The sequence below is a fragment of the Stenella coeruleoalba genome, assembly GCF_951394435.1.
Source record: "Stenella coeruleoalba genome assembly, chromosome: 2".
Lineage (NCBI taxonomy): Eukaryota > Metazoa > Chordata > Mammalia > Artiodactyla > Delphinidae > Stenella > Stenella coeruleoalba.
Window position 1 is genome coordinate 60,733,478 of NC_137147.1, and position 27,067 is coordinate 60,760,544.

General features: G+C 34.7%; 1 protein-coding gene and 1 pseudogene across 3 annotated transcripts in view; both read right to left on the bottom strand.

The window, feature by feature from the left end:
- Positions 1-27,067, bottom strand: part of MIPOL1 (mirror-image polydactyly 1) — a 299,590-nt gene that overhangs the window by 124,670 nt on the left and 147,853 nt on the right. The window lies entirely within an intron of this gene.
- Positions 7,091-8,106, bottom strand: LOC307181846 (eukaryotic translation initiation factor 2 subunit 3-like; annotated as a pseudogene). The gene has a single exon. The product of its transcript is annotated as a eukaryotic translation initiation factor 2 subunit 3-like (transcript).

A 27,067-nucleotide genomic window follows, 5' to 3' on the forward strand; every position in this document is an offset into this window, starting at 1 on the left:
CTCATCTTTCCTACCTCAACTGCAATACTACTATTTGCCCAGCCTAAAATCAGAACACTGATCCTTGAATCTTCTCTTTCCTTTAAGTTACTCCCCCAAGCACCCCCCACCAATGAACACAATCACCGTCACTATGATATCCAAACACAGAATGCAAACATAAAAGTACTTTCAGCCGTTGTCTTGAACCCATCTACTCTTTCTACTTCTTAACACCCTAATTAAGCCACTATGATCTCTCATCTAAGCTAATATAATAGTATCCTAATGGTTCTCCCTGCGTCTATTCATACCCTTTACAAATGCTATTACACATAGTAGTAGCCAGCATGATCTTCTTAAACCTTAAATTATGTCTCTCATTTGCTATTAAACACCACTGATACACACTTATCATAAAATCCAAAGTCTTATCAATGTAGAAGTCACTTTAAAACCATAATAAAGTTCCAGCTTACCTTTTATTCCCCCAAGTTACCAAATGTGGTAAAATACACATAACAAAATTTATTGTCTTAACTATTTTAAGTGTACAGTTCAGTGGTATTAGACATATTCATAATGTTCTGCAATCATCACCACCATCCATATCCATAATTTTTTACATTATGTAAAACGGAAACTCTATGCCCATTAAATAATAACTCTATTTCCCTCCGCCCCCAAGCCCCTGGCAACCATTCTACTCCGTTATGATTTTGACTACTCTAAGTATCTCATCTAAGTGGAATCATAAAGTATTTGTCTTTTTGTGACTGGCTTAATTCATTTACCATAATGTCCTCAAGGTTCATTCATGTTGCAGCATGTGTCAGAATTTCCTTCCTTTTTAGGGATGAATAATATTCAATTGCATGTATTCACCACATTTTGCTTATCCATGGACACTTGGGCTGCTTCCACATTTTACCTATTTTGAATAATGCTTCTATGAACATGGGTATAAAAATATCTCTTGAGACCCTGCTTTCAATTATTCTGGCTACATACCCTGAAGTGGAATTGCTTGATCATATGGTAGTTTTATTTGATTTTTTGAGGAATACCATACTGTTTTCCACAGCGACTGAACAATTTCACATTCCCACTAACAGTGCACAAGGGTTCCAATTTCTCCACATCCTCACCAACGCTTATTATTTTTTGATAGTAGCCATCCTAATGAGTGTGAGAGAGTGTATCATTGCCATTTTGACTTGCATTTACCTAATGATTAGTGATGCTGAGTATCTTTTCATGTGCTTATTGGTTATTTGTATACCTTCTTTGGAGAAATGGTTATTCAAGTCCTTGCCCTTTTTTTAATTGGGTTGTTTTGGTTTTTTGCTGTTGAGTTTTAGAAGTTCTCTATATATTCTGGATACTAATTCCTTATTAAGCATCAATATATGATTTGCAAATATTTTCTCCCATTCTATGCACTGTCTTTTTACTGTTGGTATTCTCTCTTTTTTTTTTTTTAATTATTATTTATTTATTTATTTTTGTGGTACGCGGGCCTCTCACTGTTGTGGCCTCTCCCATTGCAGAGCACAGGCTCCGGACGCGCAGGCTCAGCGGCCATGGCTCACGGGACCAGCCGCTCCGCGGCATGTGGGATCTTCCCAGACCGGGGCACGAACCCGTGTCCCCTGCATCGGCAGGCGGACTCTCAACCACTGCGCCACCAGGGAAGCCCCGGTATTGTCTTTTGATGAACAATTAAATAAAATTTTAATGAAATCCAACTTATCAATTTTTTCTTTGGTACCTATGTTTTTTAGATTCATATCCAAGAAATTATCGCCAAATTCAATGACATGAAGCTTTTGCCCTATGTTTTCTTCTAAAAATTTTATGATTTTAGCTGTTATATTTAGGTCTTTGTTCCATTTTGACTTAATTTTTATAAGTGGTGTTAGGTAAGGGTCCAACTTCATTCTTCTGGGTGTGGATATTCAGTTTTCCCATAATCATTTATTGAAAATACTGTCCTTTCCCCACTGAATGGTCTTGGCACTGGTGTCCAAATTCATTTGATTATATATATATATGTGGTTTATTTCTGGGCTCTTTTATTCTACTCTATTGGTCTATATGTCTGTCTTTGTGCCAGTAACACAGTGTTTTGATTACTACAGCTCTGTAGTAAGTTTTGAAATCAGGAATTTTGAGTACTTTCTTTTTCAAGATTGTTTTGACTATATGGGTCCCTTGAGATTCCATACGAATTTTAGGATGGGTTTTTCTATTCCTGCAACAAATGTTATTGGGATTTTGATAGGGATTTTTCATTGACTCTGTAGATTGTTCTGGGTAGTATTCTTTTTTTTTTTTTTAACATCTTTATTGGGGTATAATTGCTTTACAATGGTGTGTTAGTTTCTGCTTTATAACAAAGTGAATCAGTTATACATATACATATGTTCCCATATCTCTTCCCTCTTGCGTCTCCCTCCCTCCCACCCTCCCTATCCCACCCCTCCAGGCGGTCACAAAGCACCGAGCCGATATCCCTGTGCCATGCGGCTGCTTCCCACTAGCTATCTACCCTACAGGGTAGTATTCTTTAACAATATTAAGTTTTCTAATCCATGAATATGGGATGTGTTTCCATTTATATATGTCTTCTTTAATGTCTTTCATCAGTTTTCTTTTGTAGCTTTCATTGTACAAGTCTTTCCTCTCCTTGGTTAAGTTAAATACTCAGTATTTTATTCTTTTTGATGCTATTATAAATGGAATTGTTTTCATAATTTCCTTTTGAGATTGCTCATCGTTAGAATTTTGTTACTCTGTTGACTTATTAGCTCTAATGGTGTTCTGGTGGACTCTTTAGGGTTTTCTATGTATAAGATCATGATCATCTGCAAAAAAGAGATCCAGCTTAAGTTTCAGATCTAATTTCATATATCTATTCCCCCCTCACTCACTGTGTTCCAGCCATTTTGAATTTCTTCCTATTTACTCACTATATCATGTATATTCCTGCCTCAGAATGTTTATTTTATCAACTCCCCTACCCCCAAATGCTCTTCCCATAAGTTCTTGACTGCCAGGTTCATTGCCATTCAGCTGTTCTTATTCTAGCTTCCTGAGGTAGAATCTTAGAATATTCACTTTCAGCCTTTTTGCTTTTCTAATAAATACATTTTAAGTATATCGCTTTCCCTCTATGGTCTGTTTGAGTTGCAAAGTTCTCTCTCTCTCTAACTCCCCCCTGCCCCCACTGTGTGTGTGTGTGTGTGTGTGTGTGTGTGTGTGTGTGTGTATCAGGTGGTTAACTATATTGTTGAAATCTTCTATATCCTTTCTGATTTTATTTATTCTATCAATTACTGAGAAAGATGTGTTAAAATCTACCACATGATTGTAAATCTGTCTATTTCTCCTTTCAGTTCCATCAATTTTCACCTTATATATTCTGAAACTACTACTGGGTTTATAGATTTAGAATTGTTATATCTTCTTTATATTTATCAATGTTAGATATCCTTTATTTCTAATATAACGCTTCTTAAAGTCCACTTTGTTTGCTATGAATATAAATACCTCAGCTTTATTTTAACACCTGCATAATGTTTCTTTTGTCACTCTTGACTTTCAGCTTTTTGTACCATTATAATTTAAGGTGTATTTCTTATAAGCAGTACACAGCTGGGTTTTGTTTTATTACATAGTCTGACAATCTGTTTTTTTCTTTTAATTAATTAATTAATTAATTTATGGCTGTGTTGGGTCTTCATTTCTGTGTGAGGGCTTTCTCTAGTTGTGGCAAGTGGGGGCCACTCTTCATTGTGGTGCATGGGCCTCTCACTATCGCGGCCTCTCTTGTTGCGGAGCACAGGCTCCAGACGCGCAGGCTCAGTAATTGTGGCTCACAGGCCCAGTTCCTCCGCAGCATGTGGGATCTTCCCAGACCAGGGCTCGAACCCGTGTCCCCTGCATTGGCAGGCAGATTCTCAACCACTGCGCCACCAGGGAAGCCCCAATCTCTGTTTTTTAATTAGAATATTTGTCCTTTTCATTTAGCACATTACCCTTATTACAATTATGTTTACAATTTTAATCTTGGTTTCCATCTGATCCATTTTTTGCATTCCTTTTCTCTCCTTTATCATCTTTTGGATCATTCAATATATTCTATTATACCACCAACCTCCTTTAGTAGTTCCTAAGTATACCATGTTTCCTCTCTGATCTTTATTATTTCCTTCCTTCAGCTGACTTTAGGTTTTGTTTGTTCTTCTTTTTCTAATTCTTTTAAGTGGTAGCTTAGGTTGTTCATTTGAGATTTTTCTTGTTTTTTAAGGAAGGTCTGTATTGCCATGAACTTTCCTCTAAGAACTGCTTTTGTTGCATCGCATAGATTTTGTATGGTTGTGTTTTCATTGTCATTTGTCTCAAGGTATTTTTAAATTTCTGCTTTGATTTCATTGTTGTTCCTAAGCATGCATTGTTTAACATCCTTTTTCATGGTTATCTTAGAGATTCTAACTTTTCTAACTTGTTTTCCTGAATTTTAACTAATATGAACAGTTACTTTTATCAGTGATGCTTAGACATTTTGAGTACATTACATGCCTCCTGGCATTAGGGTTATTTTTGCCATGCATTTTAGTTATAAATACATTTTAAACCTCAGAAGACATTATTGTTGTTGTTGTTGAATAGGCTACATTAAGTCAATATTTTAATGTTTCTCAGTACACTTATCCTTTTGGTTGCTCTTCATTCCTTCCTACATTTCTGTTTTTATGTTTGGTATTGTTTTCCATTTATCTGAAGAACTCCATTTACTATTTCTTTCAATGCAGACATGCAAGTGACGAATTCTCTAAGTTTTTGTCCTTTCACTTTGAAGGATATTAAACTGGGCATAGAATTCTACATTGGCAACTTTTTCCAGAGCTTTAATTATGTCATTCTACTCTCTTCTGGCTTCCATTATTTATATTGAGAAGGCAGCAGTCAGTCTTATTGTTGTTCTTTGAACAAACCACTTTCCTTAGTCTGCTTTTAAGATTTTTCTCCTTCTCTCTGAAGTTCATAACTTTTACTATGTTGTGTCTATGTGTGGTTTTCATTTATTTATCCTGCTGGAAATTCTTAGAACTTCATGAATTTGTGGTTTGAAAGTATTCCATCAGTTTTGGAAAAATCTTGGTTGTTATCTCTTCAACTATTGCTTCTGTGCCACTGTTTTCCTCATCTCCTTCATTGACTCCAATTACACATATACTGGGCTATTTAAATTTCACCTGTCTTCTCAGATACATTTTTTTCTCACCCAAATTTCTTTGTATCTCTGTGCTTCAATTAAAAAATTTATTGTCAATCTGTTATTTATTTTACTAATCTTGTCTTCTGCACCTAAACCAATCTAATAAGCTTGCAATTTCAGATATTGTATTCTTCAGCTCTAGAATTTCCAATTGATCCTTTTATAGAGGTTCCAATTTTCTGGTGAAATACTTAGTCTATCTGCTTTCTCTTTCATTTTCTCTATCTTTTGAATATTTTAATCATAGCTATTATATCTTTTTCCAATTTATCCCTCTCCCCCTTATCCCCTGGTAACCATAAGTTTGTTTTCTACACCTGTAACTCTATTTCTGTTTTGTAGATAAGTTCATTTATACCTTTTTTAGATTCCACATATAAGCAATATCATATGACATTTGTCTTTCTCTGTCTGACTTAACTTCACTCAGTATGACAATCTCTAAGGTCCATCCATGTTGCTGCACATGCCATTATTTCATTCTTTTTTTATGGTTGAGTAATATTCCATTGTATATATGTACCACATCTTCTTTATCCATTCTTCTGTTGATGGACATTTAGGATGCTCCCATGTCCTGGCTATTGTAACTAGTGCTGCAATGAACATTGGGGTGCATGTATCTTTTCAAAATTATGGTTTTCTCCAGATATATGCCCAGGAGTAGGATTGCTGGATCATATGGTAGCTCTATTTTTAGTTTTTTAAGGAAACTCCATACTGTTCTCCATAGTGGCTGCACCAATTTACAGTCCCTCCAATAGTGCAGAAGGGTTCCTTTTCTTCACACCCTCTCCAGCAGTTATTGTTTGTAGGTTTTTTTGATGATGACCATTCTGACTGGTGTGAAGTGATACCTAATTGTAGTTTTCATTTGCATTTCTCTAATAATTAGTGATGTTGAGCATCTTTTCATGTGCTTTTTAGCTATCTGTACGTCTTCTTTGGAGAACTGTCTATTTAGATCTTCTGCCCATTTTTTGGATTGGATTGTTTTTTGATACTGAGCTGCATGAGCTGTTTGTACATTTTGGAGATTAATCCCTTGTCAGTTGCTTCACCTGCAAATATTTTCTCCCATTCTGAGGGTTTTCTTTTCATTTTGTTTATGGTTTCTTTTGCTGTGCAAAAGGTTTTAAGTTTACTTAGGTTCCATTTGTTTATTTTTGTTTTTATTTCCTTTACTCTGGGAGGCGGACTGAAAAAGATTTTGCTGTGATTTATGTCAAAGAGCGTTCTATGTTTTCCTCTAAGAGTTTTATAGTATCCGGCCTTACACTTAGGTCTTTAATCCATTTTGAGTTTATTTTTGTGTATGGTGTTAGAGAATGTTCTAATTTCATTCTTTTACATGTAGCTGTCCAGTTTTCCCAGCACCAGTTGTTGAAGAGACTGTCTTTTCTCCATTGTGTGTGTGTGTGTGTATATATATACATATATATATATATATATATATATTTTTTTTTTTTTTTTAATAAGAGAAAAACTTTTTTCAAACAGCGTCAGTGGTATGTATGCTATAGCAAAGGCTGGTTGTAAAAGCAGTTTCATTTCAAACATGAATTGATGCACAAATGTAACACTGTTAATGATCAATTACTGCTAAAATGTGGATTAAATCCATCAATCTGCCAATTCTGACATTTATTATAGACTCTATTATTTACTTTAGTAGTAGAGGGTAATTTTCATCAGAAGAAAATGAAAACAACCTTACATTTCTACTAATGTAATGAACTGTATCCCCAGTATTGCTCTGAAATTATACCTCTAGGTTGTTAAGAGAAATTCTAACTTCATCCAAATGTATTATTTAACTGATAATCTTCAGTCATCATCTACTGTTGGCTTGATGTTACTTCTCTTCTTATCTGACCCCAACAATTAAATGCTAGTGTTTCTCAGCTCTTCAGCTAAGGGCTATTTTTTCTCCTACTTCTGTGCACACAGCATTAGTGAGAACTATTTTACCCAAATCAGCCTTGATTGCACTAATTCTTCCTCTTGTTGAAAGGGACCCTATGTTCAACATAAGCACTTCATTCTTAGACAGCTTTTGCACCTCTGCTGCTTTTTTGTCTCCTTCTGTGCATACACCAAGAAGTCATCTAAGTAGGAAATAGGAAATTTCCAATTCTGTGAAGATCTCAGGTAAAGCTCCACCTGCACCAAGCACCTGCCCCACCATTCTGTCAGCCCAGCACAAAGTGGGGTCAATTTTTGTTCCAGCTCCAATAAGACCCCCTGGAGAAGCATACTGAAGATCACTGTGTTCCACAAAAAGTGATACAATTTTGGAAAAGATTGGTTTACACATGAGTTTTCCTTTGCTATCTTTGGAAACAATACCAGGTCTGACTGCTATCTCCTGGCCCACCTGAAACATGTAAGTGAGTAATCAAAATATGTGGGACAACACAAAAAAATATGGAACGTTTCATGAATTTGTGTGTCATCCTTGCGCAGGGTCCATGCTAATCTTTTCTGTATCGTTCCAATTTTAGTATATGTGCTGCCAAAGCGAGCATTCTCCATTGTGTATTTTTGCCTCCTTTGTCATAGATTAGGTGACCATAGGGACATGGGTTTATCACCGGACTTTCTATCTGTTCCATTGATCTGTATTTCTGTTTTTGTGCCAGTGCCATACTGTTTTGATGACTGTAGCTTTGTAGTATAGTCTGAGGTCAGGGAGTTGGATTCCTCCAGTTCCATTTTTCTTTCTCAAGATTGCTTTGGCTATTTGTGGGCTTTAGTGTTTCCATACATATTGTAAAATGTTTTGTTCTAATTCTGTGAAAAATGCCATTGGTAATTTGATAGGTATTGCATTGCTATTATTAAGTCCTTGTCCATCTAACTCCATCTAATATCTGGATCAACTTTGAGGTGTTTTATATAATGTGCATTTCTCTTGGTTTTCGTCATGTAGTCTTATCTTTTTTTGTGCCTAGTAATTTTCAACTGAATGCCTGTAATTACTTGTAAAATAATGGTAGAGATTTCAGACATTATTCTGGAGGTTCAGCCTTACTTATGCCAGGCAGATGGAGTAGGAGGTGATCACATTAATTCAAACAAGAATGGTACAGTTGTAAATGCCAGTCTGTAGCCTTTGGTTCTCGTAAAACAGCAGTGAAGTCCATCCTGATTCTCAGAGACCTTCTGTTTATGTTTTTAATCTCCTAACCTGTACAGCCTCAGATGTCCTGAAGGCACTACTAAATGTAGTGAAGGCACTTGAATTCCCCTTCCCTCAACATCACCACCAAAAAACTGCTGGTTTTTCTGTGTCCTAGCAGTGACCCTCCATGAGTATAAGGCTGGAATTTTCAGATTTCTATGTACAGATAATCAGTGAATGCCTACAGGGTAAAAGTGACTAAAGAAATCAGTTCTCCTTTCAGATTTTATGCTACCACTGTCTGGGGCAATTTTGTTCTCATTGCCCCCAACAGCTCTCTGATCCCTTTAAATAAATTATTTTTCTCAGTTGTTCTTGAAAGGAGTGCTGGAATGTTGTAAACCACTTGATCCCACCCAGAAGCAGAAGCTAAAGCCTTTTATTTCAAAACACACTGAAGTTTTGTGAATAAATGATTCTCAAGAATAAAAAATCAAGGGCCAGAAGACACAACATGGAATATATACCATAAAAATTGATGAAAAACAGAATAAAGACCTAGATTTCCAGACTGTCAAGGAATCCAACTTAAAAAACACGGATCTATTCCATGTAGACCATGTGATTAGTCACAATATGTATGTATGAGTATGCATAAATATATGAATGTATATACACATATGCATATGTTAAGTTTGTGCTTATCTTTCTTTTCTTTAAGAGTTGAAAAGGTAAGGAATAGAAACTGAATGCAGTTTTACTACATGCCTGCATAAATTTTTAGTCATGTTATTAAAGTAGAAATCTGTCTTTGGTTTGTTTTATTATGCTTCATTCTTTCTTAGTTCTTCTGGCAAAATAATATTTCAAATTTCTTTTGGAAACCCATCTGTATTAGTCAGGATTCTCCAGAAAAACTGAACCAATAGGGCTCTAAGAAGTCCCATGATCTGCCATCTGCAAGTTGGACATCCAGGAAAACTTATGGTATAGTTCAGTCTGAGTCTGAAGGCCTGAGGAACAGGGGAGTCAATGTTGTAAGTCCCAGCCTGAGTCTGAAGGCCTAAGAACTATGGTAGCTGATAATGCAAATCCTAGTCCAAGTGTAGGAGAAGACTGATGTCCCAGCTCAAATAGGCAGAGAAGGAACAAATTCTCCCTTCTTCTGCCTTTTGTTCTATTCAGGCCCTCAATGGATTGGATCATGCTCGCCCACATTGGGGAGGGCAATCTGCTTTACTGAGTTCAACAATTCATATGTTAATCTTATCTGGAGACATATCCAGAAATAATGCTTAGCTAAATACCTGGGCAAACTGACACATAAAATTAACCATCACACCCTCCTTCCCCACTCACAATCTAGCTTTAGGGATAGACCTGGATTGACCTAAGGCAGTCAGTATATTTCATTCCTTTGGCCACAACAATCATTTCAGAGATAAGTAAATAAGCACATGATACCTATTAGTCCAAGCCAAGTTAGCTAGCCCCAATTCCAGGATTTCTATTTTTGATAATTTGCTTTTCCCTTTTAGACTTCAACTGGGAAGCATAAAGCTGAAGTTTCTAGCTCCATATAACCTGAAAATTAAGTAAGTATACAGAGGAAAACAAACAAAATCCAGAGATGGAATAAAACTTCAGAGAGCAAGACTTTCCTGAAGCTGAAAAAAGGAATGAACTACTGATACATGCAACATGGATGAATTTCAAAATCATCATGCTGAAAGAAGCCAGATACAAAAGAGTACATATACGATTCTATTAATATAACCTTCTAGAAAATGCAAATGAATTTATAGTGACAAAAAGCAGATCAGGGATTACTGGGGCCAGGGGTGGAGGGATGGATAGATTGGAAAGCAGAACAATCTTTTGGTTGGGATGACTGAAATGCTCTGTATTTTTATTATGATGGACACATATCTGTCAAAATTCACTTAACTGGGGGCTTCCCTGGTGGCTCAGTGGTTGAGAATCTGCCTGCCAGTGCAGGGGACATGGGTTCAAGCCCTGGTCTGGGAGGATCCCACATGCCGCGGAGCAACTGGGCCCGTGAGCCACAATTACTGAGCCTGCGCGTCTGGAGCCTGTGCTCCGCAACAAGAGAGGCCGCGACAGTGAGAGGCGTGCGTACCGCGATGAACAGTGGCCCCCGCTCGCCGTAACTAGAGAAAGCCCTCGCGCAGAAACGAAGACCCAACACAGCCAAAAATAAATAAATATATTAATTAAAAAAAAGAAATGGCCATATTAAAAAAAAAATTCACTGAACTGTATACCCCTACGATGGATGCAATTTATTGTATTTAAATGATACCTCAATAAAGTTGACTAAAATTACAGTTAACAACTGAACAAAAAGTAATCTCTGGAAGTTAGCCTTATCCTTGATCTTTCAGTTATGTGAAAAATAAGCTTTTTTATTTTTTTTAAAGAAATTTTGGGCGTGATTTTCTGATCCTTGAAACAAGCAAGGCGTATCTGATACAATTATATTAGGTTTACTATGGTAAGAAAATATATTAATATATTTTTGAAAGATAGTATTGGTTGAATTAAAGGACTTAAGGTGCTTAATGACTCAGCTTTCTTTTAAATAAAAAACATGGTTCTCCAATAATGCTGATTAACGCGTTTTATTTTTAATCCTGAGAGTCCAACAAAGTTTCTTAAGGTGTTACATTGTTTCAGAGTTGTTACTTAAAGATTTTCCTGATCACTGATTTAGTATTTTTTCTGTTCACAGTTACTCAAAATTGGACATGATATAATATGTAATTCTCCAAGTTACATTATCATACATTTGCATAGTTACAAGCCATATCTTTGGCTTTCTCTCGTTTCAATTATCTTATCTTGTCTCATTTAATTTTTAGAATATTTTTTGGATCTTAACGTTTTCCCATTTCCCCTTAAAGTTATATGGGAAAATATTAGTTTTAGAGAACTATGAATTTTAAAACACCCAATGCTTTATAATAAATACATTCCAAACATAGGACTGATAGCTCAAGACTCAGGAAAATGCTGCGTATGTATAGAGAATTATGGTCTTACAACTAAGGAAGTTGAAAGTGTGCTTGAGACAGATACACACATTAAATTTTTATTAAAGAATTATAAATCTTATAGAACACAAAAAGCGACTACACATGAATTACACTGAAACTTACGTCAGAGATATATACTACTATCTAACAAGAGCTGCCACCAGGACAAAATTGATACACCCAATGGAAATCCTGTATCAAGTTTCAAGAGTTAAGTTAAGCAATCTGACAGTTTCTGGGAACAAATGTACTCACCGCACTAAGAGAATCTTTTCTCCCTTTTACTTCCTCATTAGTAGTCACAGAAAAGAAAAAAATGGAAGAGTTTAAATAAAATTATTCTTTATCTCAGCAGTTCCATTTGACCAAAATAGTTTTTCTGATTCAAGTAAAATCATATACAATAAAGTATTATTATAAATCCTTATTAAAATATTTTAGTTGTTAGATAACTTATGCCACTTAATTCTGCTGCTTTTCCTCTGTTTCAAACATTTAAAATTGTCTTCTTCTGAATTCTTTCATATTTTAACAACTTAATTATCAGTTATTTTCCTCAAGTTTTCATTATCTTCCAAGTGATACACATTATTATTACACATAATTCCTTTAGGATACTGTCTGTAGCTGAGCATTATCCACCTAGATGGATGTCTACACCAAAATGATTCCATTTTTGAAGTAGAATATCATCTTTTTTGCAGCTTTTATGTAATAATATTAATTGCCTTTATCTTTCAATAATATAATAGGTATATTGTCAATTGCTTCTGTCTAGAAAAATGAGGTAATTATAATTTTTATTTCAAATTCCCTGAGGTGCTGAGATTAGGACACTGACAATGTGTAGCCATCATAGGATTTGAAGTATATTGTTAAAATACTATTTATATTTAAAGCTGGTAAAATCAATGTCTGCTTTATGTTTTTCAATTCCTAACATGGTGATTTGTACTAAGCACTTAATACTTTATTTGACTTGGTGATTCTCCGATATACTAGGTTAACAACTGTCTATACAACTATCTAAAGAATTAACAACTATCTAAAGAAAATAAGACCTAGAATAGGGTTCTTATCCTGGGGCACATGGATGGGGTTGGGAGGGTAATACACTCCTTGAAACTATAAACAAATTTCTGTGCATGTGTGTTTTTTAAGGGAAAAGCTTCAAAACCGGCATTTGCTTCTCAAAAGGGTTTAAATACATAAAATGTTAAAAACTAGTTATATGGAGAAATAAAGAGCACCTATCTCTTACCAAAAGATAGAATTATTTCTTTTATACACCAAGGAGGCTTGACATTAACTGTACTATCATGGAAATGTCTTGTTATATAATCAAGAATTTGAATATTACAGGAATGCATCACTGAGTATATGACATCTGGCTTCAGTCTATAATTAAGAGGTCTGAAAACAAAAAAATACTGAAACAAATAAATCAATAAAAACTAAACTTTGTTAAACTAAACTGTCATAGGTAAGAATACCTCAATTTTGAGAATAATAAAGTTTATATAATATGTAAGTATCATTTGAATATTATAAAATAATAAAAAATGTACAAAATAATTATTTAAAAAGCACATGTCCCTAAATTGGAAACAATGACAAGCGAAGAAATGACAGGCAAGTTGAAACATCAACCTATATCCAAACCACTAAAGATAATAAATTAACAAAATAATGTAATACATGTTAGACCACATTCATTTCTCTCTGAAAAGGTATTGAATTTTCATTTTTTTCAGTAACTTCTTTATATTGTGAATGAAAATACATCTGTACAATATACTGAAGTTTCTCACCAGCCTTTTTCCAATCAGTGAACAAAAAGCAAAACATATCTATAAAAGTAATTATATATTATAATCTATAGATTATGTAAATAATGCATTATCTTATGTACACATGTAAGTATATGAAGAGATAAAATGTATAAACTAATTAAATGATTGCAACAGAAAACTGAAGTATAAAGTTTAGTTCTTTCTCTGTATTATAAAAAACCCCAGCCATCATGAAGGCCTGTGCCATTCTTAGGCCACTTTCAGGCAGACTCTGAAAAGCTGGAAAGTAAACACAGGTGTTTTAAAACTAGAGCTGCTGTCACGGACAACCACAAACACCCTTAACTCTGATGTGGCAACGCCTCTTTCCCGCCCTCTGTTTTTTAAAGCAATGCCCAAAAAGAAAATGTCAAATGTTTCACCTTTCAACACCTCAAAACAAGTAAGAGCTTAAAGTATTGTTTTGCAAACCTCTAGCAAATAGATCATTTTTTCACTACTTTTAAATCTAGCCAATTAAACACTACTTGCATAAAACAAAAGCAGAATTTCGTAAAGAATTACTACCACCCCCAACTTTACACCCCCCTCTACCACCATATTTTATAGTACTTTAGTTTCTGAGAGCAAAATCTTTTGTTTGACCACACTTAGATAGCTTGTTCTGTTGTATAATTTTTACAGAAAGTATCTGATCTTCTATAAGGTTTAACATACAAATCAGAAATAAATAAGAATCCTTTTTAGAAAAAGCAGTCAAGTACCTTTGGTTACAATGCAAGGAAAGATTTAGATTAAGAAAAATTCAAAGCTTGAAAATATGTAATTCTCCTTTAGAAAACTGTGTAATGAATACCTAAACAGGGGTAAAAATTGTTTACAGAGAAAAATAGAAAGCAAAATAAATAACTTGCAAACTGCTACAGAGGAACTCCAAACTGAGAAAAATAGAAAGCAAAATAATTTCCAAACTGCTACTGCTATGGAACTCATATTCATAAAACAAACCAATTTTCTAATACTGAAATATCATTAGTATAAAAAGTCCCCACATAATACTATAAAAGAGCCCCCCAAAGCAAAGATAACACTAATTAACAGTTGATGAGCTATTACATAACTACTGAATATAAAAACCAAGTGAATGAATTATGTACATTTTACTGTAATCATCAAGAAACAGGTGCTGTTAAAAGAATGGCCAAGTTTCTATCAGTCCAAGTAAATCTTGGGGGATATTTTGAGAGGTTTAGCCGTACCCTCAGAATTCCACACATAATTCCTTTCTGCAATTCATATTATAACTGCTCTGTGAAATCATACTTGTGTATTTGAGTATTCATAATAAAACACTAGTAGTTTCTCATTGCCCGAAGTTATTTTGTAAAGAGAGATACTTGCCTTTCAAGATGACAAGAAAATGATAAAATAAAAAGTAATTAACAGGAATAAAAATTAAGAGTGAATAACGTTTTTAATTAGTACATACATTTTTCAAAAATTTCCTCAGATATGTTATAATTTTTTCTTGTATTACCTTTTTTCAAAATTTAAAGAACTACATCAGAGCTGCACGATATTGGCTAATCAGAGGCAATCAACTGTAAATGAGAGAAAAGCAAATAAACTTTTCCATCTTGTTCCAATTCACGCATGTATTGCTTCATCTCACATGTGAAGGACATTATACAGCATTAAGGGACAAAATAATAATATGAAGTTGTGACATAAACCAACAAAGTAAAGAAATTTAGAATTATGTTTGACAGTTCTGAACTAAGTCCACTGTACTTTGGTATCACAACACATACATGATACCTACAAGCACAAAGGAGCAAGGAAAGGGCAGTGTGTCAGCCTTAGAAGTTAATTTCCTGCTTTTGTTGGTTTATATTATCATCTAATATTACGTAAACAATCTGTTTCTAGGCAATTTATTTTTTCCATGATGAGCTGAGCTCATTTGGATGCTACCTTTCAGCATATAAAAACCCAGTTTAACTGCAACAGCACAAAAGCCCACAATGGAATACTATTTAAAAATCAATTTACAAAAATGTAAGATATACAATATCCACTTAACTGGAAAGAACATTATTACTTATATTTTACAACCTCTCAAAAGGTAAAGGTAATTGACAACAGAATTTATTAAAAAAACACATGATTTACCTTAGAATACTTAGAGTTTATTAGTAATTATTTCTTGGTCTTTCTAAAGTAAAGTGATTACTTGAAAACTTATGGATCTAGATAAAAGTCAACGTAAGTGACTACTAACACAAGTTAGATTCCAGAAACTTTTCAGAAGAATAAGTGAATTTTTTAAGAGGCAACTCAGAGTTAAAACCTGATCACCATATATTGCAACAAAAATACAGGCGACATATGTACTTTTTGATCAGTGATCATGACTTAATTTCATCATCCTCTTATTCTAGTAAAAACGAATAGTCATTCTACTATTTAAAATGAATAATTATGTATAAAAATTTAATTTTAAAAACTGGCACTTTTAGAAAGGACAGAAAAGTTCATATATCTTCAGAGTAAAATGCACAAAAATGATTCTGGACTTAATATAGCAAGTATCAAAAGGAAGTGAAGATTTAATGAAATAGTCATAAACTGCAAATAATACAGTACTGGAAATAGAATATTGGAATATACTGGGAAGACTTCTATGGGGTATATAAAATCACACTGTATGATTTTGTGAAATTATTAAGGAAGCAGAAATACAAGAAAATATAAATGTCATTCAGATACAATTATGGTTGTGCAAGATTCAAAGTTAACGTTTTCTAAAGAAAGGGTTACAAGTTATCAGAACTCCTGAGGCTGCTATTTATCTAAAAATACTAGAGTTTTTTCAAGACTATGAAATATATTTTAAAACACGTATTTAATATGAATATAAGATAATAAAAATGTTGGTGGTATATTTTGTATTGTATTGAACTTTAAATACTAAGCAATAAATTATAGGATCTTTTAAAATGTGTCTACGAGTCACTAGGCAAGAGTGATTTTTCAAGATGCCTTTTTTGTTTCAGTTAAAATTAAAATCCATGCTGTCTAATCCTTGGAGTCAATTTGTAATTAAGGGGATTTGATGAGAGACCAGGCACTGAATTAATGATAAAATTTAATATCTGCTTTAATGCATCAACATAACAGAAAAACTAACCAACACTGAACAACAGAATGAAGTCATTTTGATACAGAAGACATACAATAGCTATGGCAATTTATGTCAAATGTAAGTTTTCTAAATAAATTAAATATGCCAAAGTTCTGTAGATGAATTACTAAAAACTATGTGTCTAAAAACCACTCAAGTCAAAAATGCTACTACAATAAGGATTTGCTTGGTACAGAAAACTACACTGTTAAATATAGTTACTTTTATTGAGAATTTTATGTAATCTCTAATGAAGGACTTGACTGCTTTCTATCATCATGTCTGAAATCAGAAATATTTTTACTTAGTAGTCAAAGTAAATTAATTGTATTTGATAATCTAAAGTTTTAAAATAATATATATTTTACTTTAGAAAGAACATGTAATATTAAAAAATCCATCAAATTAAATTTCATAGTATTTTAAATAACCATGTGGATTTTGCACTACACTTTTCACAGTATTACTACACTGGAGTTCACAAGAGATTTTAATACGTCATTTATTCCAAATCACTATGAGGTACAACCTTGTATAGAATTTGGTTGCTGGAAATGCTAAAAATGAAAGAGAAAACTTTCATTTGGCCAGCAATCTCTGTGTAGCCTCATCCAGCTTATCCCTAAAATACCAACAAAGAACTTTATAAAAGACATAACTGATGATACCACAAAAATACTGATATCAGCCCAATCCAGAAATCAATTAGAAAATTAAACAGAACTAAAATTAAAAAGCACAATTGGTAGAAAACAAATGTTATTATTTTCAGAAACAAAAATTCCATAGGCCTAAAGAAGGTTGGGGAAATATTTTGCCCCTATTTTATGTCTAAACACCAAGTCTACACCAGTAAGATTCCAAATTCAGTGCAATATATTCCAACTCAGTATGCTTTGGGTCAGGCCCAGATTTATTATTTTGTAAACATTCTTTTCATGATTCTGATACATGCCTCTGTTAAGAACCATTAACCTATACTCATTACCTAACAACCAATCGAGTGGACCTTTATTGTCTTTAAAGGTTCCCAGGGTACTATTTCCAACAATGTATCATGGACTCTGCTCTTTTATACCTTCTTGCCCACCATAATACCAAAGACCAATAGGTCAGGAAAAAAATAGAGGAGATAATGAGGTGAGAGCGTAAGACAAGGGGAAGGTAGGACTGCTGATATGGGCAGACCTAGGAAAGACTTGGGAAGAAGTCCTGGGAGCACTGAGAGTTTCTCACATATTACATTTCTTTTCAGATCAGTACTTATTGTGTTATTAAAACAATTTCATTCTAACACAAATCCCTCTCCAGTTTGGCCAGAGACAAGAAAGGACTCTGGCCAAACTGAAGGCAGGATGAGTAGATATTATCTGGACAAAGGAAGTAAGGCAATAGATGATGCAGAGCATTTCAGTCAGAGGAAATACTAGGTCCAAAGACCAGATGATACAAAGACTGGAGAAAAATTCCAGGATCTATCTAAAGTCAGCTCACATAATGGTGAATCTGCCTGGTGTGCCTAAAACTGTCTCCTATTGAAGGTGTATGTCTTCATTCAAGTAGTCATTTTGATTAATTTTTTATTTTTTTATTTTTATTTTTTTTTTGCGGTATGCGGGCCTCTCACTGCTGTGGCCTCTCCCGTTGCAGAGCACAGGCTCCGGACGCGCAGGCTCAGCGGCCATGGCTCACGGGCCCAGCCACTCCGCGACATGTGGGATCTTCCCGTTGATTAATTTTTTAGCATTATTACAAAATGTATAAAACAGGAGGAAAACATGAAATGTAATTTTATATTTCTATCATTATTTATCAAAATAATATCTAAATTCCTAAAATAGTACTATGAAAGTCAAAATTAAAAAAACATTAGTAACCAATGTTAGGAGCAATTAAATGCAAGTATTCACAAGTATTACGTTTGGGGTTTGCCACTGATAATCTCCATAGATGTTTCCCACATGTAATTCAGTATTCCTTTTATGTAAGGGGTAATAGTTCACAGTTGTTTCATCTGAACCTCATCAGTTTTATTGTATCTTGGTGTACCTGATGAACTTACACAGGCTTCAATGATTTGGCTATACCTGGTGCAGTAATCCACAGAGCCACCCTTTAATGTAATTGTTCATTTCAGAGAGCCTATAATGAATGCTGTCACAGCAATTCCCCATTTGGTATGCAAAGACTGTAAACCTGGTCTAGCTGAGAGTCTTGCTTTTTATAAAGAAAGAAAAACTTTATCATGTGGAAAACAAAGCCTGGCACGGGAACAGAATGCTATTAGGAACCAGGATAGAATTTCTCTCCATCTCCCTTGTTCAGAATTTTGTGTTTTTTAATATATTGGCCCCAACTTTTCCAATTGGCGGATTCATAACTTCAGAGTACTCATGGCCTACAGCAGTCTACCTGGCCCTAAGCCTACCTTGGGATCGTTTGGTTCAGCATTCAAAGCTCACTGTCCTGTTCTCTCTCAGTTTCCCAATTCCAAATTATTAAATTATCATCAGACCTATCAATCTTTTTGAACCAGGCTAAACAGGTCATAACTAGCTACCTTTGGGCTAGAGAGGCACACATCAGATTTCTTATAAAAGGAGAATGGTTAAGCATATGTTAGCTATTATTCTCTCCATCTTAAAATCTTCCTCTAGGTCACATTCACATTACACTCTAACCCTTACACTTTTTTTTTTTTTTTTTTTTTGCCGTGCGTGGGCCTCTCCCTGTTGTGGCCTCTCCCGTTGCGGAGCACAGGCTCCGGACGCGCAGGCTCAGCGGCCATGGCTTATGGGTCCAGACGTTCCGCGGCATGTGGGATCTTCCCAGACCAGGGCACGAACCCGCGTCCCCTGCATTGGCAGGCGGACTCTCAACCACTGCGCCACCAGGGGAGCCCCTAACCCTTACACTTTTACTTCACAGAAAAGCTCCTAAAAAATAATCTACCTCTCTTCCACTTTTAAACTTTTCATTACCTATACAATTTACTAGATTCAAGGTTACCACCGGAACCACTGAACTGAAACTGCAACTACAAAGCTACCACTGCCTTCCTAACTGTCAGATCAAATGGACACTTGTGATTTTATTTGACTTCTCTGTAGCATTTGACACTGTGAACTACCCCTGTCACAGAACTTTATTCTATTCTGAATCTACGATAACACAATCTCTTTGTAATCCTTTTATCGTTCTGACTATTCCTTCTTAGTCTCCTTTGTGAACCACTTATCTTTGTGCACGAACAGAGAAATGTTGGAATTTACTATTGTTTCATTTATTTCTTTTCTTGTAAATCTGACCTCTGAAAACTCTCATACACTTCAGTGATTTGAACTGCAACCTGCACAAGATCTGGTATCATCCTCTCCCTTCTCAAGTAATTTCCTGCCACTATACTTCCCACTGTATGGTCACTTATGCTCTAAGACAAAGATGTACATGCAAGACTATTTTTCAAAGTTTTGCTTATGATATTGAACAGTTGGAATAAAAATATTCTAAATAGAAGACAGAAAATTACATGCTATGTATCAAGCACAGGGATCTACAGAGCCAACAAATGGATGATGCAGATTTGTATTTATATATAGAGAAAGATCTTTATGACATATTTGGTATTTGTTTACATTAAATCCATAACAATATAGAGAAAAAAGGCCTGGAATCATTGGCTTCAAGTGGTACAGGTGCCTGTTTCTGGAGCCACTGCTGTGGCCAAGGGAATCTGACATTCTGATTTGTCAGACCTGAGGCCACAGAGGTATATCACCTCCAACAAAACCACATCTGAGAATGAGGGAGAGGCTGTTTCTTACAGGAGAACAAGGGTTATAAAAATCGGGTGAAGGATGAATAAACTCTGAGTAGCAAAATTACTGCTGAACAGCACCATTACACTAGGTAAGTGTAAAAACAAAACAAAACAGAGAAAAAAAAAAGAAAGAAAAAGCAGTTGCTATCGTCTGAATGTTTTCATCACTCCAAAATTTCTATGTTGAAATCCTAACCCCCAAAGATGATGGTATTAGGAAGTACGAGCTTTGGTTTGGGAGGTGCTTAGGTCATGAGCATGGAGGCTTCATAGTACTGATGTTCTTTTAAAAGACACCCCACAGTGATCCCTTGCCTCTTCTACCGCATGAGGACACAGCGAGAAGGTGCCGGCTATTAAAAAGGGAGAGGGCCCTAACCAGATCATTATCATACTGCTGCCTTGATGTTGGACTTCCCAGCCTCCAAAATTGTAAGAAATAAATTTCTGCTACTTATAAGGTACTTAGTCTGTGATATTTTGTTATAGCAGTCTGAATGAACCAAGAGAGTAGTGCTAATACATGTATCAGAAATAGAAGACTTAAAGGTATGAAGCTGTAAGCAGTCTGAAGAGGAATATTATATAATGACGGAATGTACATGTATAGCCTAAGAAGATACAGTAGTCATAAACACTATATAACAAAGAATAGAGCAGACAAATGTATAAAGCAAGAAATTCCTAGCAATATGAGAAAATTATAAAAATGCAACTATAGTGGAAGCTTAAATTGAGTTCAACTGAATATATATTGAACCTCATGCTCTGTGAACAGAGACTATTTTATTTATTTAGTCGATGATACCTTTCAAAGTGGACTATTTACATGGTGAGAAATAAAACATTAATATGTTTTAAAATATAGGAATTTAAATTATATTCTCTAAATTACCCTGGATCAACCAAAAAAATCAAAACAGAACTAGTGAAAAAAAGTGAACATTTGATCCCTCCCAAAACTATAAGGCACAGTTGGAATTATAGTCAAGAGTAAAATGTGTAGCCTTATAATTTTACTTAAAAAAAAGACTGAGGTAAGCTAATTAACTTGTAAAAATTAGAACAAAAAAGAAAATAAAAAGATTGAAACGGTAAACAGAAATGGAAAATTTAACAAGTTGAAAGGATAAATAAAACCAAGAACTAATTAAAAGAAAATAAAATGCATAAAGCCCAGGAAAGACTTTATAAGAAAAAAGAGAGAGAGAAGAAGAGAAAGAGAAAGCAAATATATGCCACAATACAGACGAGACAGTGAATACAGAGAAATAGAAGAGATTCAAAAATTAAGAAAATTATCTATAGTTCTATCATACCAAATCTGGTAAGTTAAAGGGAATAGGGTGTTTCCTAGCAAAACATACAGACCAACAAAACTGACTTAAGAAACAGAAAAACTAGATAAATATATTGAAACAATTGAAAAGGCAATTAAATATTCTCTGTTATAAAAAGGCACCAAGAATACATGGTTTTAAAAATGGATTCTATTTAATACTTAAGGCAAAATCATTCTAATGCAATTTTTTTAAACTTTTTTTTTTTGGCCACTCCCCTCGGCATGTGGGATCTTAGTTCCCCAACGAGGGACTGAACCTGCACCCCCTGCATTGGAAGCGCAGAGTCTTAACCACTGGACGGCCAGAGAGTCCCCATTCTAACGCAATTTTAAACTTGTCAAGACCACAGCTGAAGGCAGAAATTTTGGTCATTCACTAAGCTAGTAACATTAACATCAAAATGGATACAGCCAAAACAAGCCAGAACAAAGCTGGAGGACTCAGGTCATGATGACATGCCTACTACAAAGCTACAGTGATCAATAGTGTGGTACCAGCATACAGATAGATATATTAGATCAATGGAACAGAACTGACAGTCCAGAGCTAAACCCTCATATTTATGACCAACTGACTTTTGAGATGGTATCAAGACAATTCCGTGGGGGAAAAACAGTCTTTCAACAAATGGTGCAGAGAAAACTGGATATCCACATGTAAAGAAAGTATCTGGACTCCTACCTTACACAGTATCTAAAAATTCACTAAAAATTTGTCAAACATCTATATGTTCAACCTAAACGTCCATCAGCTAATGAACTGATAAACAGAATACAGTCTATCTATACAATGAATATTATGTATCAACCAAAAAGGAATGAGGTGCTGATACATGCTATAACATGAATAAACCTTGAAAATATTATGCTCAGTGAAAAAAGCCTGTCACAAAGGATCACATATTCTATGATTTCATTTACACAAAATATCCAGAAAGGCAAATCTACAGAGACAGAAAGTAGTTTAGCGGTTGCTTGGGACTAGGGGAAGGATGTTAGCAGGAATGGGGAATGACAGCTAATGTGTACAGGATGTTTTAGGTGAGTGTTGAAAATGTTCTAAAATTAGACTGTGGTGATGGCTGAACAAATATGAGAATATACCAAAAAACACTGAATTGTAAACAGTAGATAAGTGAATTTTATGGTACATGACACATTTATCAATAAAGCTGTAAAATGCAAAAAACAAAACCACTGATGGACAAAAGACCAAGAGAAAGCAAACAAAAACTAACAGAAAAAATGGGGAAAAAACATGAACAAATACATCTATTTATTTATATTCACACACACAATCCCTTGAACATATGAAAAAAATTCAAACTTACTAATAATTAGAGAAATACTTTGGTAAAACAAAACCTGATCCAGTAAAAAAAAAAAAACCCTCTAGGTAATTTTCATTTATATTTGAGATTGTGAATTTTGGAGATCAGTTGCCTTGGTTCAGATCTGAGGTCCACCAGTTACTATTACTCATAACACTGGTCACGTTAGTAAACACATGTTGCTCAGTTTCTTACCCTATAAAATTATAAACAGTTGTACCAACTATCTCAAAGGGTCACTTTGAGGTCTAAATACTACTTAAACACTATATGTAAAGCATTAGTAACAGTTCCTGGTACTCAGTAAGTACTGTATGAGGGCAGACTATTATAAGTTTTAAAATTCTCAGGAAAACAATGACAAAACAAATCCAAAATTTATTCAAGGAATTGTTCAACATCAAGAACTCAATAAAATGTGTTACATCTACTAATAAAAACTTTTTAAAAATTCTAGAAAGAAACTACTTAAATATGACGAAACAGTATCAAAATCCAACAGTAGATGTAATGTTTATGCCTAGGTCTCAGAAAGCTGGAACAAGTTGTCATTCCACATTGACAATAGGAAAAGCTGAATAAGGCACAAAGTCATAACTTTTCTTGAGCTCATTAGACAGCTAAGCTCAGGAAGACAACCAGTCCTAATTTCAAGGAGGGACAAGCATCAAGGCAAATGGGGTACACAGACTAGCTCACCTAGAACAGAACATGAGAAGAAGGGTCAGCCACCACACAGAACCTTCAGAAATTCCTGACAAAAGGGGGTTTGCACCTACTGGTAGATTTTTCCCCACAGATCTCCACCAGGTGCTCATGAGAAATATCAAAGATAGGGTAGAAAACCAGAGATACCTTCCTACAGTGATAGACACTTGCAGGGGATATGGGGGAGGGAACTGGCTGCTGCTATAGAAAGGAGCAAACCACACCCCCACCCCCACTCCAGTCCCAGTTCCTTCTGCGAACAGAACAAAAGCCATCTACAGCTAACAGAGGGGCATTAACCCTCAGGGCACAGAAAAAAAAAAAAATCCTGCTTGGGAATGGTAGAAGAAAGAACTCTTTCTATCCCTGGGTGAGTGGCAGGAAATAGACCTGGGCACAGGATCCTATACCAATACCATTAGATAGCTTCTACACTGAGAGAGGGGAATGAAAGTCTCTCATACAATACCTGCCTCAGATAGAGGTCAGAGTTTGTCTGCCATGGAAAGGAATCCTGAGGAAGCCTCACCCCAAAGTCCAAGCACAAAGGGACTGCATAAGATTGAAGCAGAAAACCCTCAGTCCCCCAACACCAGATGATAAAAATCAGCATTCTAATGCTGGGAGAAGGGCAAGAGTGTACAGTGAGATATCCTCCAGGTGTAAGTATATAGTATCAACTGAAAACAAAACGGTGGAGTATGAACATTGAAAAAAGTCCTCCAGTACCTGAGCTTCCATCCTGAGCATAAGGCAACAGCAACCCATTCCAAGAGCAACTTGAAACTTAGGATGCACTAACAGTGACCACAGCAATAACAAAACCCCAATCCATATCAACTCCTGAGTGAATCAACTCAATACTCACACTACTGGCCTGATCCACAAGGTCCAGCATTCCAAAAAAAAAATTATGAGACACGTGAAAAGCAAAAGCAAAACAAACGAACAACAAACATGTCAAAAGACAACGCAATCACAAAACCAGACTCAGAGATGATCCATATACTGGAACTATCCAACAGAGACTCTAAATTATGAAGGAAAATATAAAATCCCATGGTAAGTGTCAAAACTAATTGGTGTAATTTAGAATCCATTCTCACTAAAATTAGGTAAAAGTCAGGTAAAATATAGTATCTGTTATAATTCCTAGTCAAGATGAATTTGGCAGGTCTAGAAACTATGAGAGGGGAGAGGGAATATTATTAAAATTTCCTTTATATATCTTAGCATTGTTTTCACTGGCTATGATGAATATGTAAAATTTTAAACAACGTATTATTTTGAAATAATTCAAGACCCACAAAAACTTGCAGAGTAAGAAGAGTTCCTGTGTAGACGTCATCTAACTTCTCCCAATGATATATATATACAATAGTATATTATCAAAGACAGGAAATTGACATTGGAACAATTCTATTAACTCGGATATAAACCGTATATGGATTTCACCTGTTTTTAAATCCTCCCTCCATTACTTTCTGGTATAATTCAATGACGCTTTAATATTATAAAATTATAACTGTTATCACTACAAAGAAACTCCGTTACCCTTTAAGAATCATAGCCTGCTCCGCAGCCTAACTCCCAGAAACCACTGATCTGTTCTCTATCACAATGATTTTGTTACTTTGAGACTGTTATATAAGTAGAATCATATGAACAGAACCGTTAGAGATTGGCTTTTCTCATTTAGCATAATGCCCTTGAGACCCATCCAAGTTGTTGTATGTATCAATAAATTGTTCCTTTTTATTGCTGAGTAATATAAGCATACCTCAGAGATAATGTGGGTTCAGTTTCAGACCACTGCAATAAAATGAATATCGCAATAAAGCGAGTCACATTAATTTTTTGGTTTCCCAATGCATATAAAAGTTATATTTGTACTATTAAGTGTGCAATAGCATTATGTCTAAAAAATGTACATATTTTAATTTAAAAATACTTTATTGCTAAAAAATGCTACCATCATCTGACAACACAGGGTTGCCACAATCTTCAATTTGTAAAAACATGTAATATCTGCAAAGCGTAATTAAGCAAAGCACAATAAACCAACATACGCTGGTACTTCACTATATAGTCATCTATGAATATTATAATAATACTGTAAATACTAAACACTGATCTAACAAAAAGATGAGAAAGGTAAATCCTTATCTTCATAGTAGAAAGTCAATTAATAGTAACTAAAAAGGAAATACCAAGAAATAGTATAAGCTTTTCATTTAGAAATAGAGTATAGATACAGAATAAATTGCTAAGAGTTGAAAGTGATTTCTTTTCTGGAGCAGAAACCAGGAGAGGTAAGATGAGGATGCTGATTACAATGTTTTTATTAAAACCCTTATGTAATCATTCATTTTCAAAAATATGTGCTTTATCAAAAATAAAAATTTGAAAAATAATAAAATTTTTGTTTGCTAAATGGGATTGAATATTTACACGAAAATAGTTTCTCACAGCAGTGTTTATAAGAGTGCAAAATTGCGAGCAACCTAAATATTTAACATTAAGGGAAGATTTAAGAAAATCATGATACATTTGTGGATTGCAATTATGTAATATATTAAGGTGATATTTATAGAATAAGTGTACTGGATAATACTTATGAAGTGCTAAGCAGGGAAAGCAGGATACTAAATTGTACCTGTGGTATTAATTCACTCAACAGATATTTATTCACTGGCTGCTATAGGTATTTTCAGGAGATACATCTATAGCTAGTTGCAGCTGGTACACAAAGGTATAGCTATACAAATTGTTAACATTTGGCATCTGTTATGATTGGTCATATTTGTGACTTATTGACTGTCAAGTATTTATAATACCATCAGTAGATACAGAGGTATATGAAGTAAACAAAAATCCCTGACCTCATGGAGCATTTATTCCCATCAGGAAAAGAGACAACAAATATAAGATGCATGGCTTCAGGCAATCACTTATTTCCCACGTTTTTATTTTTTTTCTATTTCCACTTTATTTTAGTGGCCTTTTCAGATTCCTTATCTTCTCAATAATGTTGTAAAATATTCTTAAAATAATAGCCTCTTTTTTTATTGTTCTTATCAGGAAAGTCACAATATCTGTTTTCTTACACTGCTGAAAATGTTAGACTTAGTAAAGGTTTTGGGGTAGAAAAGTGTCACCTGTGTTTTAGAATGACAGCTAATGGAAGTGTGACAACTGATTACAAAGGTGAGAAACTGAGGACAAAAATGTTAGTTAGGAGGGTACTATTATCATCTAGATCATGAACTTGACATAGGGTAGAGGTATGATAATACAAAGGAGACAAATCACTGTCGCAGAATTGACAGGACTGGATGCTCTATCACTTTGTAGTAGGTGAAAGTTTGAAAGGATATGAAGATTATGTCAATGATATTAGCCTACATGTCTAGGAGTATGGTAGTGCCATTAATTAATAGATGTTA